The 17500-nt window shown below is 36.5% G+C and overlaps 1 long non-coding RNA gene across 1 annotated transcript; it reads left to right on the top strand.

Moving 5' to 3' along the window:
• The first annotated feature begins 8453 nt into the window (after positions 1-8453).
• On the top strand, positions 8454-9991 carry LOC137642648 (uncharacterized). The gene is made up of 4 exons (XR_011044831.1): positions 8454-8771; positions 8940-9007; positions 9134-9224; positions 9358-9991. It is a non-coding gene; the product is annotated as an uncharacterized lncRNA (long non-coding RNA).
• Positions 9992-17500: the final 7509 nt, after the last annotated feature.

Raw genomic sequence — 17500 nt, 5'->3', positions numbered from 1 at the left:
CATGGAATTCTTCTCTCTGGTTACGGTTCACTTTCCCTTTCCCTACACATACATCGAATAGTCTGGCCTATTCATAACATATTTCCCTCTGTCCTCATACACCTAACAACACTAAGATTACCAAACAATTCTTCTTCACCCAAGGGGTTAACTACTGCACTGTAATTGTTCAGTGGCTACTTTCCTCTTGATAAGAGTAGATGAGACTCTTAAGCTATGGTAATCAGCTCTTCTAAGAGAAGGACACTACAAAATCAAACCATTGTTCTCTAGTCTTGGGTAGTACCATAGCCTCTGTACCATGGTCTTCGACTGTCTTGGGTTAGAGTTCTCTTGCTTGAGGGCACACTCGGGCACACTATTCTATCTAATTTTTCTTCCTCTTGCTTTGATTAAAGTTTTTATAGTTTATATAGGAAATATTTATTTTAATGTTACTGTTCTTGAAATATTTTATTTTTTCTTGTTTCATTTCCTCACTGGGCTATTTTCCCTGTAAGAGCCCCTAGGCTTATAGTATCCTGCTTTTCCAACTAGGGTTCTAGCTTAGCAAGTAGTAGTAATGATAATAATAATAATAATAATAATAATAATAATAATAATATTAATAATAATAATAGGAGTCGTGTGCAAGCAGTGGAGGAATTATGGAGAATTGCTTTAAAAGACTCCTTGATCCAGTGTGTGTTCTCCTTCAGGGGTCCAGTCCCTTTCAAGGGAAAAGGCCAAACCTTTGGATTAGGCCAAGCCTGCGGGATCGGGATTAAGGAAGGGCCCGAAGCTTGCTCCAAGACTGCAATTAACACCTAGCTGTAACCTCTTCCTGGGAAGAGCCTGTGTACTCATAGCCCTTTCAAGTACCCCAACCTGGTAACTTCAGGAAGGAGGGTGGGATTCCCCATCTCCTCGTATGATGATGCCTATCTCATTAATGCGTGATTTGGCAGAAATAATGAGCTGAACCTTGGGTATTGAGTGACCTTCAGGACAGTTACTTACTACCCTTTTATGACTGTCATCCGACCCACTCAACCCCCCCCCCCCTATAGCACTTACTGATAGAGTTCCCATTCGATTATCCAACATCTCCAAATGGCCTTGGAAGGGATGATGGAGAAGAACAAGCCTAAAGTCATTCGAGACTAGTCTCCCTGCTTCTACAGTTGGCTATTCTTGTTGAGGAAGTTGACTGGGGTTAAAGACTGGTCATCCACTCCTCTCCTTTTAACAAGTCTGTTTGGAAAACGAATTTTACGGTGGAAACAGTGCTTTATTTGCTGTAATTCATCAAAGAAGGAGACTCCATGCTTTCAGTAAACCTGAAGGATGCGTACTTTAAAGTACCTGTGAATCAGTCCTCTTGAAAGTATCACAGCTTTTCCTTCTATGCTATTGTGTATCAGTTCAAGATTCTGTACTACAGACTCTTTATGGCTCCAACTTGGGCCCACTCGCAAGAAATATGTCTGTTGATGTATCTCAGTGATTGGCTGTCCCTGGCCTCCTCGTAGAGACAGTTGTTACAGGATTGAAATCGGAATCTCACATTTTGCCATGATCTGGGGATTCTGGTAATACGGAAGAAGTCAAATCTCATACCCAAGCAGAGGTTGAAGTACTGGGCATACTGATAGACATGGCAGCAGTGAGAGTCTTTCCAACCTGCGATGGCCACAGCAGGCTCAAGAAGCTTGCGCAACTGTTCCTGTTAAAGACAAAAGTACTAGCTCTGTGCTGGCAGTCTTCTTAGCCACTTACCCTTACTGGAGAAGATCATTCCTCACAGGGGCCTCAACCAGAGATCTCTTCAGTAGTGTTTATTGTTTTAAGGGCAATAACAATGAAAACAACTCTCACAAAAAATTCTCCTGGCAGTACCAAAGGATGCTTATATCATGTATCCTGTAATTCATTTGAAAATTTTTATGAACAGGGATCCACCATTACATCCTGTTACAGTGGGACAGGAAGCTATCTTACCTGGTTGCTGAACGAGGACGACCTCACCAAGGAGCACATCTGAACGTCCTGGTCATCTTGGGTTTTTAATCACAAGAGGAAATGTATATGCACATCAACATACTCTAAATGCAAGCAGCCTTTCTAGGGTTGCAAGTGTTCTAAGAGCGTTTACGGAGGTACCAGGCTGTGTTGATGACCAATACCACCACCACAGTAACCTGTGTCAACAAACAAGAGACCAAAGTCTCACGCCCTCCCTGCCACCTGATAATGTCTGGGTAATGTCCCATGCAGTAGCATTACCAGCCAGGTACTTTCCAGGCAAGAGGAATGTGCTAGCAAACACACTCGGTTAACAGGGGCAGGTTATAAGGTTGAAGTGGTCGCTACATCCCTGAGTAGCAGAGAGGCTTCTTGCCTTTTGGGTTTATTTGGGAGATCTACCTGTTTGTCACATGGCTAAACTGGAAGCCCCCTGGTTTTTCTTCCCTGTTTCAGGCCCGCTAGAAGTGTTTGAAGAGGCCTTCGAACACTCATAGGATCACCTAGACACATATACATTATCAACATATAGTCTGATCCAGTAGTTAATCAACTGGGCGTTGTATAAGTCAAGCCTCTGGATGACAATGGTGGCTCCAAAATGGTCCAATGCAGAGTGGTATCCCAAGGATACTAACTAATGGTCCATGCTCCTCTGCTTGCCTTGAGAGGTACCACCAGTTCATGAAGTCCTTGGAAATTCACAGGTGGAGTCTATCCAGCATCTCCTTGAAGCAAAAGCTTATTAAGAGGCACTGCACAGGAGATGTCTGGGCACCTGAACCATACAGTTCAGCCTTTCGCTTGGTCTACCAACTGAAGGGTATAGGCCTTTCCTCCTCATGATAGTTGTCTATGCTCACTAAGAGCTTTGAGCATTCCTGCCCGCCACGGGACCTCAGCCCCTGGTGTGAGATGGGACCCCTGTCCTCAAAGCTCTCACACATACCCTGTATGAGCCTTTGAGGAGGCTGTCGGACAGGCATCTGACTCTCAAGACTTTTCCTGCTAGTCTTAGCATCTGCAAAGAGAGTATGCGAGTTGCATGGTCTCTCTTATTTAGTCACCCACACTAAGGGGTGGATGGTGTTCTCCTTTAGTTTATTACCAGAATTCGTGGCCAAAACCCAGAACCCGTCACTGCAGACCCCAGGCCTGAGACCTTCTTCACACCCTCTCTATGTGAAGCATCAGGTGGTGATTGAGAAATGATGTTTTTGCATCCTGTGAGGGCTCTGTGGTGCAAGGACCAAGAAAGAGGTGTTAAGAAACCCAATCTCTTTCTGGCTTTGTGAGATGATCTGTACAGCATACATCTCGATCAGAGAGAGGGTCTAGGTACCAACAAGGACCAGAACTCACGAAGTCAGAGATATATGCCCCATCATAGCTTTTAGAAGAAACCTATCAGTATGACAGGTACTCAAGGCCGGAAGCAACGGATCACCTTTACGGCCATTCACTTAAGGGAGTATACTCGCTAGTCCCTTAATGCCTCTATACTGGTCCTGTGATGGCAGCTCAACTAGTTGTGTAGCCAGCCCACCTCCCATCTGGGACAGGCAGTATCTTGTATATGGTATGTGTACATGCAAGTGTGGAATGAATGGTAAAATAACTGGCTATTTTTCATTTATCTGTCCCACCCCCTTCTCGGGGACAAAGTGGTGAAAACGTTACATCCTGGACAGGCCTTGATGCTGGTAAATTACAGTTTGGAGCTTCATTCATTCTTATTAAGGAGGTATTACCCCATCCTTCTTAAGCAAGAGGGAAGATGGTGTAATTTTTAATAATCTGTTATTCATCAAACAGGTATATTATTCCAAACTGATTTCCCCTTCTGGAAAAGAGTTTCTTCATTTGACCAAGTATATGTCCTTATGTGCAGCCCAGGCCCTATCAGCTATCTCATCCCCATGAAAGATGGTTAGAGAGTTTCTGGAGTCACTACTTTGCCCGTACGGAACTAGGGAGTTGGACATTTCCAGGGGGAAAAAATCAAGTTCACTTCTAGGGGACTTCCAACTCACCAAGTAGTAAGTCTTCCTACTAAGAGATGATGTTTCTATGAAAAAAATTGAAGTAATTCGTATTCTATTTTTCATAACTAAACAAACCATAGTTCTTTACGCTAACTTCCCTTCTGAACCATCCCTCTCAGTCCTGGTCTGGAAGGTCACAAGTGAGCTATTTACACTGGTGAGGAGGGCGGGGTTTACCTCCTGCAGCCTCCACCGGTAGTTTAACCACTCGTAAAACATTTCTAACGACCGTCTTAAGCTGGGCCTGAGCTGAAACAATCTCTCCATTAAAGGACTCAGGTTTGTATAGCTCGGAAAAAAAACAAAATTACTTTAAAAATTGGTGATATTGGGTCATTTCTTCTTTAAGTAATATGATTTTCCAATTTGGTTAGTAGTTTAGATAACAACAACAATAATAATAATGAAAATCATTACAATAGTAATAATGATAATAATAATGTTTGTGTATACGTATGTGTGTGTCTGTGATTGTGTGTGTGGGTGAGAGAGAGAGAGAGAGAGAGAGAGAGAGAGAGAGAGAGAGAGAGAGAGAGATGCACTACTGTCACTAGGGAGAAAAAGAAGTTGGGTCAAGAAAATATATATGTACAGAACAGAGGCTAATCAAAATCCATAAAACTGTCAGTGAGGAGAAAACGAAGTTGGTGCAGAAAAATATATATGTATAGTATATAATCAAATTCTACGAAAATGTCAATTGGGAAAAAATAAGTTTGTTCAGAAAAAATATATATGCACAGTATATAAATCGAATTCCATAAAATTGTCACTGAGGAGGAAAAGAAGTTTGTTTAGAAAAATACATATGTACAGTTTATAATTAAATTCCATAAAAGTGTCACTGAAGAGAGAAAGTTTGGCCAAAAAAATATATCTCTACAGTCTGTAATTAAATTCCATAAAACTCTCACTGGAAAAAAAAGAAGTCTGGTATATATATATATATATATATATATATATATATATATATATATATATATATATATATATATATATATACTGTATATATATATATATATATATGTATATATATATATATATATTTATATATATATATATATACGCACACATATATATATATATATATATATATATATATATATATATATATATATATATATATATACATGTGTGTGTTTGTGTGTGTGTGTGTATGTACAATATATAATCAAATTCCATAAAACTCATTAAGGAGAAAAATAAGTCGGTCAGAAAAATATATATGTAAATAAACAAGTTCCATAAAGGAACAAACGCCTCAAGAAAACCAGGGAAGCACAAAGAGAACATAAGTCTCCTACAAAACCTGGACAAAGAAGTACCTGGCTCTCAAACCGATGCTTAAGATTCTCTGTTGGTTAAGCAAGCCAACCCTGGGGGCCATTTGTTACCGCTTACAAATGAGGGACGATTTAGCTTCCTCGAAAACAAATATCGCAAAACAAAGAAAAATGGTCCTTGATTTGTAAAGATTTTTATGCTCTTTCAAAAACAACCTTGCATCGAAAATAGAAAAATCTTTACAAAACTGGAAAATAGGATCAACAATATACTGTGGGAAAACTTAAAAGTAAGACGTACACATTCTATATCTATCTATATATATATATATATATATATATATATATATATATATATATATATATATATTTATATCTATAAATATATATATATATATAGCCTATATATATATATATATATATATATATATATTTATAGATATACATATACATATATATATATATAATGTAATATATATGCATATATATATATACATATATATACTGTATATATATATATATATATATATATATATATACTATGTATGTATGTATATATATATATATATATATATATATATATATATATATATATATATATATATTTATATATATATATATATATATATTATATATATATACTATATATATATATATATATATATATATATATATATATATGTGTGTGTGTATATATATACAGTATATACTATCCCTAATTCATGACTGAATTCCGAGTGAGCTGAACCAGCAACATTTCCAACACCTATAGTAGCCTACATACAGCTTGAATCAACAGTTAGTCAAACCCTAATACAATAGTCACTTTCCCTTTTCTCACGAGCACCTTCGAGCTTCCCGGAATTATGGCCTTTCCTTGCTCGTAGTTTATTTGTAATTCTCTCTCTCTCTCTCTCTCTCTCTCTCTCTCTCTCTCTCTCTCTCTCTCTCTCTCTCTCTCTCTCTCTCTCCTGTATTTGTAAAGTAATATGCACTTTTCGATATGTGTAAGTTCAAATAAGTTTCGACGAAGCTGTTATTACGAGTAGGTTTACTTCCGAATACGAAATACGTTCACAAGGAAATATGAAATTCATAGGAAGTTACACAAATCTTAATGAACATTGGACTCTGCCAAGCCTTATTCGATCCTTTTCACATTTCTTTTGAGTCTCAGGGATACCAAAATACCCTGAGATACCTAACTAACGTGTGGTTGGGATGAAAGAATATTACAACTGTACATCCTACGTTTCTTAGAAAGACTATAAAGAAAGCTACATCATAGCAGTCTTGCTTTTTAGCAAAAGGCCAAGCCCACCGACAATAACTGTGGAAACTGCTGCCTTGCAGTTAGATTCTTCGGTCAAAGGTTAGGCCGATTGTAATAACTGTAGTTACTGACTGTAAGGGCATGCATTCATAAAATCCTTCTGCCAAATTATTAACATTGTGTGATGCTATTAGAAATATGGAAGCGGCTAGGGCATCCCCAGTAAGCAACGGGCTTCAGGATCTCTCTGCTGGCGTGATAAATGGACGAGGGTCACCACAGGGTTAACAACTGCGGCTAAAGAAGCTAGTGACACAATGGAAGATCAGAGCGGGTACTTAGGATGTTGGTACTCTAACAGGAAGATTGAGGGAGATAGTGGATGTGATGGTCAGGAGAATAGAGATCCTGTGTGTGCAAGACATAATGGAAAGGAAGCAGAACTAGAGAGTTAGGAAATGGGTATAAGCTCTATTACAGTGGGTCACGAGAGGGAAGATATGGAGTTAGGGTCATAATTGGTAATAAGTGACCTGAAAGAAAAAGTGCTAGAATTTAAGAGAATAAATGATAGGCTTTTAAAGATTCCAATGACACTAGGGGATCAGATAGCAGATATAACTTCAGCATATGCCGCTCAAATCGGTTGCCAAGAACAAGGAAAGGAATAATTCAGACGAGAATTGGAGGGAGTTATTAGACTACTGAAAGAGGAAGAAATGCTAATCATGGGAGCAGACTTGAATGGCTGAGTGGAGAAGAGAAGGGATGGATATGACGAGGTATATGGAGGCCATGGGTTTGAAATAAAAATTGAAGATGGGGAATATATATTAGAAATAGCTCAGAGTTTTGAATTGGCAAAGTTGAACACCAGGTTTCAGAAATTGGATAATCACCTAATAACCCATGAAAATGACCTGAAATGTCAAAAGGATAACATCCAGGTTAGAATTGTCGACAAAAATAATGTGTTCAACTGTGAAGTTATTTTGGTCATTCTAAAATGGGAGAGAAAACCCAAGAAGAGAAAGAGATCTAGAATTAAAGTTTGGGACCTTAAAGGAAAAAATGGGGAGCAATTTAGGACCCTTCAGAATGAGAGAAGACTAGAAAGGTCAAACTTAGAAATCGGGCAAGGTAACAGAGTGGAAAATACCCGGGTGGATATAAATGAAATATGTGTAAGGGAAAACAGAGGAACTAGTGGGAAGAACCAGCAAATTGGTGTGGCGAAAGGAGAAAAGTGGTGGCGTGACAGAAAGGTGCAAGAGTCAGTTAAAAGAAAATCAAATTATTTTTGGACTGGAAAATACTGCATGCATAGGATACAGAAGATCAATACAGAGAAGAAGAAAAAGATTCAAAGAGGAAAGTAGGTATAGCTATTGGAAGAGCGGGAGAGCAATTGAATGAAAGGCTATGAACAAGGGAAGGAGAATAGAATATCTATAAGAGTTAAGGCTTGAGGAAAAAGGCAAATACAGGATATGAATGTACTGGGAGTCCTCAAGGATAGAAATTGAAGTGTGTTGGATAGGGATGAAGATATTAAGAGATGATGGAGAGAAAATTTTAAACAACAACTGAATACTGAAAATGAGAAAGAGACACTGGGAGAAGCACAGAAGGTCTGGGTGGGGGGGGGGGGGGAGTAAACGGAAATTAAGATTTCTTAAATTTGTTTATTAGTATATGTATATATGTATTTATTGAAGTAAGGAGGACTTTTCTCTTAAACTATTAAAATAATTAGTTAAATTACATTTATATGCTTGGTACCATCTAAGTCCTGCTTGCTTACTACGAGTTAAGTAATTAGCTAACAAGCCTTCTAATTACGCCATTTTCTCTTTACTTGGGAGGTTCATGGATATACCCAAGTCAGTCTGGCCTAGCAAACCATACCGTCCATATCTTCACTGACAGTATTTGGGCACGAAGATTTGAGCTGCTAGATTCGTGCTACAAGATTTTTATCATTGAATTTGTGCTGTGCTGCTATTTTACCGTACCATGTTTGTGTTGAGAGATTCAAGTGTTTCCGCATTGACGAAGTTATTCAACATGAACTAACCTCCCTTAATTTGGACTCTGAGCTTCCTTCGGCATGAAACTTTAAACTTCGAGGGCATTCGACTCGTCTCATAGCTTGCATGGATAAAGGTGAGAACCAAGCATTGTTAGGAGTTTCTAAATGTTTAATGGTAATCATTATCCGTTGCCTTAAGCCTTCAAAGCACCAATACAAACATAAATTCCTTCCTCTCTGATAGATATATATATTGTGTACTATTAAACTAATTTTGATACTTGTACAATACTTTCGCTTAGGTATAATTGGTGAAGCTAGGTCGTCCTGGGTTATCATCCTGCGTCCATCTTTCTTATTTATATTATTGGTAAGACTTTATATTAGATTTAATTCGAAGGGTGAATGTTATATTGAATACATTATGCAAAATTATATTGCTTATATCTATAGCTTCAGGACAGTGTTTGATGTCGGAATGTATTTCATTTTCCAGGATATCATTTATCCATATGTTTAATTGAAGTGGCTTAGTCCGAGGATAAATTCCCTGTTTCTTACATTGGCGAGCACTTCCAACATTATCGGTAATGGCTTATTAGGTTTATATAGATCATATATGCAATTTACCATTTATTCATATACTTTGTTCGAATTGAATTTATATAATTTCCTTTCTTTTATTATATTTTGATATATTCCTTTTTGTTGTTTATACAGGTGAGGTTGGAAAAGCTGAAAGTAGTTTGGAAATTACCCCTAGATATAACCACCTTCAAGCAATCGAAATAGACAATTTATAGCATTTTTATTTTTCTGAAATGTTTATAATAAATTTGGTGAATTGTTTTGAAGAGTTTTCCTAACTACCATTGTAGAATGTTCAAATTTCAGCTTATGGCGCCCAACGTGGGGCTTTGATGGAGACTGCTGAATTTGCCGGAGTAAAATTCTTGTGTTTGGGGGTTGCTCAGAGTCCAATAATCAATTTTCTTTTCTAGCTCGTTAAATTTGTTAAATATGAATAAGTTACAGATATTTGTAGGTCAGCGGAAGACTATTAGGAAAAAGGTCACTGAATGTTTTAATAATGTTAATAATTATGATTCCTTTAATCCTTCTGAGCGTTTGTCTGAGAGAGGTATTCTCTTACACTACAAGGAAAAGTTGTCTGATCTCGATAGTAAGATTCTAGCTGAGAAATTCTTTGATAGAGAAACTGTAGTTGAGGCTGATTTGGAAACTGAATTAAATTCCTGTCAAGATTATTTGGATAAAATTGAAAGGTTATTGCCCTTGCTTGATGTTTCTGCAAATCCTTGTTCTAATGTAACTGATTACTGCTAGAAGCTTGCTTAAGCAGCCCACAGCTCCTCTTCCAAAATTTAGTAGTAGAGAAGGAGAAGATTTTTTAAGGTTCATAACCGAGTTTGAAAACACAACCAGTGCATTTAGTTATCCAGATAGGGATTTGTTGCTTTTACTAAAACAGCAAATAGATGGTAGGGCTAAGTATTTGTTGTATAGCTTAGAAGCTAACAAGCAATCTTATAAAGATGCCAAGGAGTTGTTGGTTTCAGCTTTTGCTTCTAAAGAAGCTAGAATAAATTCTACCATCCAGAAATTGTTGAATCTTAAGCTTGGAGAGAAGGATGATCCTTTCATATATATCTCAAATCTGAGAACTATTTGTGAGGCTGTTAGGACGTTAAAAATTGATGCTAATGAGTTTACAAGGTTTTTTGCTTGGCGTGGTATTAATGATAATTTCAAGAGTCACTTGGTTCAAATCACCACGAAAACTCACCCCTCTTTGGATGATATTCTCGATAATTTTTTTAATGCTAGTGAGAGGTACGAAAGTACTAAAGGTAAAACTCCTCAAGAGATTAAGTTTAGAAATAAGCTCAGAAATACTCCTGTTAAAGACAGTACTGATAGTTTGGCCATTAAAACTAAAGTAATGGAAAGTAAATCTTCTGTACCAAACTGTCTCCTTTGTAGTAGAAGTGATAGTAAGGAAACTAATCATTATGTTAATAAATGTCAGAAATTCTCTACTCCTGCAGAAAAAGTTCATATAATTGAGTCTTTAGGAGGTTGTGTAAAATGTGGAATGTTAAACCATATGTCTAGCGAGTGTAGGTTTAGGTTTAAAAAGCGTTGCATAAATTGTAATGGTTATCACATGAGTTATCTTTGTGTGTCAGAATCTGCAAGGGATGGATCATCTCGGACTAATAAACATAATTCTAATGCCAAACAGGAGGCTAGCAGTGGAGTTGCTGTAACACACCAGTACTCGACGAATTCCATATTGCCCACATTTACTTTTTCTCTTGAGGGCAATGATAGTGTCTATAGGGGTTTGAAGGACAGCGGTTCTCAGAGTACATTTGTGTCTGCTAGATTAGCCAATTCACGAAAGTTTAAAATTGTTCACTCAAACATTGAGCTCACTGTCAAGGGATTTAATGAGAGTAAAAAGTACTGTACTAAAGTTATTAAGATTCCTCTTAGGATTGGAGATTCAGTGGAGCATATTTTGGCAATTGTGGTTCCGGAGATAAGCATTAATTTGGAGTTACCCTTTCTTGGTGAACTTGTTGAAGCTGTGCACAGTAAAGGGTTAGTTCTTGCTGATAAATTGTTGAATAGTAATTTGAGGAAAATTGATAATGTGCATCTTTTGCTGGGCACAGATTCTTTCAGTTGCTTAACGGGAAACGAGATAGTGATTGGTAATGCGAGTCCCTCTGTGTACATTGAATCTAAGGTAGGAATAATGCTCACTGGTAATATTGAAGCTTTGCTTGCCAATTTCAGAGGTACAGATGGGGGATTGGGAGCTTGTTTATCAGTAAGTAAGGAAGCTAATTGTTCTAATATCCATGTTTATAGCAATTCATTTTTTCTTAGCAATAGTGTTGATATTTTGGAAGAGAATTGCCTATCAGGGTTTACTACTAATACATTTTTTTTCAGTCCTTAATGATAAGGGTGATATTTTGGAGGGACAATTGCAGCGTGCCACTGATCAAATTCTCGAATCTGAGTGCAAATATTTTTTGAATTATGATCAAACGAATTATTGTGAAACTAATACAGACCTTGACGAAAAGTTAACTGAATTTACTTTAAAACAGATTAGTAGAAGATCTGACGGAAGGATAGAAGTTCCTTTGTCATGGAATACCAAAGTGTCTCATTTACTTTCTAAAAATGAGGTGTTATCTAAGCTCATACTTAAGTCAAACCTTAAGAAGCTCAGGAAGAATGAAGGTCATTTACAATTAGTTGATCAAACTTTTAAAGAGCAGATTAAGTTGGGTATCATTGAGCCAATATATGATTTAGAGGTTTACAAGGCTGAACATCCTTACTTCTCTTTTTTGCCTCATATGCCTATTTTTAAGCCAGACAGAGTCGACTAAATGTAGGGTAGTGTTGTTGTCTAATCTCAAGGAATCTTCTAAAAGCACATCTTTATCACATAACCAGTGTATGTTTTCAGGACCTATTTTGAATCAGAAATTGTCATCATCTTTCCTTAATTTACGGTTTGATAAGAATTTGTTAGTTTTTGATTTGCAGAAGGCGTTTAATATGCTTGCTTTAAGTGAAGCTGACCAAGCTAGATTACTGTTTTATTGGTACAAGAATGTTAGTAAGGGAGATTTTTCCTTGGTTACATTTAAGAATGTTAGGCTTCCGTTTGGATTAAGATGCAGCCCATTTTTACTTATGATGGCTCTGTATTACATATTAGTTGCACAAGCATCTGACCAGTCAATGTTGTCTGAATTGAAGCATTCAATATATTCACTTATATATATGGATAATGGAGCTGTCACTTTCAATGATTCAGAGAGTTTACATTGGGCTTATAAACAGATTCCATGTATTTTTGAGCCATACAATTTCAAGGTTCAACAGATTGTCACTAATGATAGGGATTTACAGGATGTAATTGATGTAGAGAATAAAGTAGTCACTCCTGAAATAAATAAACTGTTCGGTCTAACATGGGATAGGTACTCTGATGAGATATTTACAAAGCCCATTAATCTAAATGCTGAAGCTAAGACTAAAAGGTCCATATTGCAAACTATTGCTTCCCAGTTCGATATCTTTGGGTTTAATATGCCATTATTTAACAGGTGTAGATTATTTATGCATAAATTACAGTGTCGAAAAAAACTTGGATGGGATCAAATACTATCTCAGGAGTTGCAGAAGGAATGGCAAAATATTTCAAAGCAGTGTAACAGAGCAGCACCTTTACGTATTTCTAGATCTGTTGGTCCTCGTAATGGTGAATATAGTATTGTAGTGTTTACAGATGCCAGTCGTGATATATATGGATGTGTCCTTTATTTGCTTCATAATGAATTTAATAAGCTTAGCTTCGTTCATGCCAAAAATAGGCTAGTTAATAAACAGCTAGATGGCAAGTCGATACCAGCCCTTGAGTTAAATGCAATAAGTTTAGGAGTAGAATGTGCTATGGAAATTTTCAATGACTTATCTGGGTCACATTGCATGAAGCCTCTACAAATTGTGAATATAACTTTATATACAGATTCCATTTGTGCTTTACATTGGCTTAATGCATCTTCATTTAAACTAGATAAAATGAATAAACACACAACATTTGTTCGCAACAGGATTCATAATATTCAGAGAAAGTGTGAAATGTTTCCTGTTACTTTTAAATTTGTTTCTGGTAAGGCAAATCCTGCAGATTTGGTGACAAGATGTGTGTCGTATAATCAGCTTATGAATTCAAATTATTTTTCAGGAACAAGTTTGGATGAAGCCAATATTCCAGAGCTATCAGTCACAATACCAGCATTTGAAATTGGTGAAGAGAGCAATTGTTCCCATGGTCTTTCTGTGCTTTTGTCCAGTGCGGAGCCTCTCATTGATATTAACAAGTTTTCCACTTTTAGGAGACTAGTGCTAGTATATCGGAGAGTTTTGATGTGTGTCCAGATATGGAAAGTTAGAGCAGGGTTGAAGTGTGATAATGACGATTCTAGTACTCCCTACTTTGCTCAAGCCATTAATTTATTGATATCTTTTTAGCAGAAGAAATATTTTCCTGAAGTTTTTGAATATTTCAGTCAAATTAATGTGCCTATTAAAGACATTCCTTCTATTGTGACAAAGTTTAACATATTTTTTGATGAGCAAGGCTTGCTTAGAGTAAGAAGTAAATTTAAGAAGTGGTATTTAAACAAAGATAACAAATTTCCCATTCTACTGCCAAATGATAGTTATCTCACAAGGCTTATTATAATGAATGCTCATGATAAATTACTTCATTCTGGTAGTTATGCCGTATTGACCGAATTAAGAAGAAATTATTTCATACCAAAACATTTTTCTACTGTTAAGAAAGCTTTGAAGCAGTGTATTCATTGTCGTCGGTTCAATAGTCGTAACATAAAACTTAATCAGAATTCCTATAGAGATTTCCGTTGTAATCCACCTAATGTACCTTTTGCCAATATATTTATAGATTATCTTGGTCCATTTTCAGTTAAAGTTAGTGGTGGGACACACAAAGTATGGTTATTATGTTTGACTTGTACTTGGTCTAGAGCAATTAATATGAAGATAGTTAAAAGTTTAAATGTAAGTGAATTTTTAAGAGTTTTTCAGATGCATTGCTTGGAGTATGGGATCCCTCAATTATGCATTAGTGATCAGGGATCGCAACTTGTAGCCGGAGCTAATATTATTACCTCATTTATCAGGGATCCAGAAACTCTGCTTTATTTTGAATAAAATAATGTTGCCCCTCTTTCCTTTCAACAATATTCCAAAGGTGCTAGTCAGTTGGGATCTATGGTTGAGGTGTGCGTTAAAATGGTAAAAAGGTTAATTTTTGGAGCAATAAAGAATAACATTTTATCCTATTCGGATTTTGAATTTTTAGTATGTAATGTGATCCATCTCGCTAATAGACGTCCCATAGCTTTTAAGGAAGTTGTTGGAAATGATAGTAAAGACTCTCTTCCTGAACCAATCACCCCTGAACATTTGATCAGAGGGTATGAGCTGTCTTCCTTAAATTTGATTCCTGAATTGCAGAGCATTCCACAGGATCCAGATTTTGATTCCAGAGACATAGAGAGGAGTTACCAGGGGTTGTGCAAGGTTAAAGAAAATCTTAATAATATTTATCATAATGAATTTTTAGGTAATTTATTATATCAAGCTATTGACCGAAAGGACAGGTATCGTCCGGTTTCTCATGCATTGATAAAGCCAGGAGATGTAGTTCTTGTGAAGGAGGAACATACTAAAAGGAGTAATTATCCCTTGGGATTAGTTCGGGAAGTTGTAAGTAATGATTTGGGAGAGGTGACCCAAGTAACTGTACTGAAAGGGAAAACTAAAAAGATTACTAAATTACATGTAAGTCAAATAATTCCTTTCCTTGAGAGTAATACTACTGATGATTTAGTTTGTAATAGTGATACTAAGAATGTTCCTGGTGCTGTTAGAAAGAAAATTTCCTCGCGGCCTAAAAGAAAAGCTGCTACGATAAGTGAGGAAAGAACAAGAAAAATGTTGCTCTAATTTCATATATTCATTTACAGCGATGAAGATTTTTTACCGTTGAAAAATCTTCATCCTCTTCCGTGGACTAAACGGAAATTAAGATTTCTTAAATTTGTTTATTAGTATATGTATATATGTATTTATTGAAGTAAGGAGGACTTTTCTCTTAAACTATTAAAATAATTAGTTAAATTACATTTATATGCTTGGTACCATCTAAGTCCTGCTTGCTTACTACGAGTTAAGTAATTAGCTAACAAGCCTTCTAATTACGCCATTTTCTCTTTACTTGGGAGGTTCATGGATATACCCAAGTCAGTCTGGCCTAGCAAACCATACCGTCCATATCTTCACTGACAGTATTTGGGCACGAAGATTTGAGCTGCTAGATTCGTGCTACAAGATTTTTATCATTGAATTTGTGCTGTGCTGCTATTTTACCGTACCATGTTTGTGTTGAGAGATTCAAGTGTTTCCGCATTGACGAAGTTATTCAACATGAACTAACCTCCCTTAATTTGGACTCTGAGCTTCCTTCGGCATGAAACTTTAAACTTCGAGGGCATTCGACTCGTCTCATAGCTTGCATGGATAAAGGTGAGAACCAAGCATTGTTAGGAGTTTCTAAATGTTTAATGGTAATCATTATCCGTTGCCTTAAGCCTTCAAAGCACCAATACAAACATAAATTCCTTCCTCTCTGATAGATATATATATTGTGTACTATTAAACTAATTTTGATACTTGTACAATACTTTCGCTTAGGTATAATTGGTGAAGCTAGGTCGTCCTGGGTTATCATCCTGCGTCCATCTTTCTTATTTATATTATTGGTAAGACTTTATATTAGATTTAATTCGAAGGGTGAATGTTATATTGAATACATTATGCAAAATTATATTGCTTATATCTATAGCTTCAGGACAGTGTTTGATGTCGGAATGTATTTCATTTTCCAGGATATCATTTATCCATATGTTTAATTGAAGTGGCTTAGTCCGAGGATAAATTCCCTGTTTCTTACATTGGCGAGCACTTCCAACATTATCGGTAATGGCTTATTAGGTTTATATAGATCATATATGCAATTTACCATTTATTCATATACTTTGTTCGAATTGAATTTATATAATTTCCTTTCTTTTATTATATTTTGATATATTCCTTTTTGTTGTTTATACAGGTGAGATTGGAAAAGCTGAAAGTAATTTGGAAATTACCCCTAGATATAACCACCTTCAAGCAATCGAAATAGACAATTTATAGCATTTTTATTTTTCTGAAATGTTTATAATAAATTTGGTGAATTGTTTTGAAGAGTTTTCCTAACTACCATTGTAGAATGTTCAAATTTCAGCTTAGGGGGGGGGGGGCAGTGATGGAGATGAAGAATACAGAAGTGAAGTGGGCAGAAGAACAATACAGAGAAGAAGAAAAAGATTCAAAGAGGAAAGTAGGTATAGCCATTGGAAGAGCAGGAGAGCAATTGAATGAAAGGCTATGAACAAGGGAAGGAGAATAGGATATCTATAAGAGTTAAAACTTGAGGGAAAAAGCAAATACAGTATATGAAGGTACTGGGAGTCCTCAAGGATAGAAACTGATGTGTATTGGATAGGGATGAAGACATTAAGAGGAGATGGAGAGGAAATTTTAAACAACTACTGAATATTGAAAATGAGAAAGAGACGCTGGGAGAAGCACAGAAAGTGGGGGGGGGGGCAGTAATGGAGATAAAGAATACAGAAGTGAAGTGGGCAATGAGTTAAATGATAAATGGTAACGCTCCAGGTCCATCAGTTTCCAATTGAAATGGTCAAATAATAGTTACACAGTAAGATGAATTCATGCTGGATTTATAGAGTGAAATAAGTGAGAAATAATGCCTAAGGACTGGGAGGAGAGTCTACCCATACCTATATTATTATTATTATTATTGAGTTAAAAGTAATGGCTGCATCGGCAGAGTTTATTTTCTTATCCAATTTTTCTATTTTCCGGATAATTCTCTTCTCTAGAGCGCTGCAATCAGCCAGCAGACTTGAAAAATTCATCAGTCAGGTGAATGACAAAATCGGGAAGACTTTTCAAGTATATTCTCACAAAATACAAGTAAAACTTTTGGTACAAAATAGTAAAAACTACGACGCGTTTCGAGGATAAGTCCTTCCTCTTCTTCAGGTAGAGAGTGAGGTGGATGCTGCAGTCAGGTGGTATTTATACCCAGGATCAGGATTACAAGTTAAAGGGCTGGAATTTTCATTGGTTTTCATTGGTTGATCGGAGCTGA

Source organism: Palaemon carinicauda, chromosome 6 (assembly GCF_036898095.1).
Source record: "Palaemon carinicauda isolate YSFRI2023 chromosome 6, ASM3689809v2, whole genome shotgun sequence".
In the NCBI taxonomy this organism is placed as follows: Eukaryota; Metazoa; Arthropoda; class Malacostraca; order Decapoda; family Palaemonidae; genus Palaemon; species Palaemon carinicauda.
The sequence above is the reverse complement of the archived record's forward strand: the minus strand, read 5'-3'. Positions and strand labels throughout refer to the sequence as shown.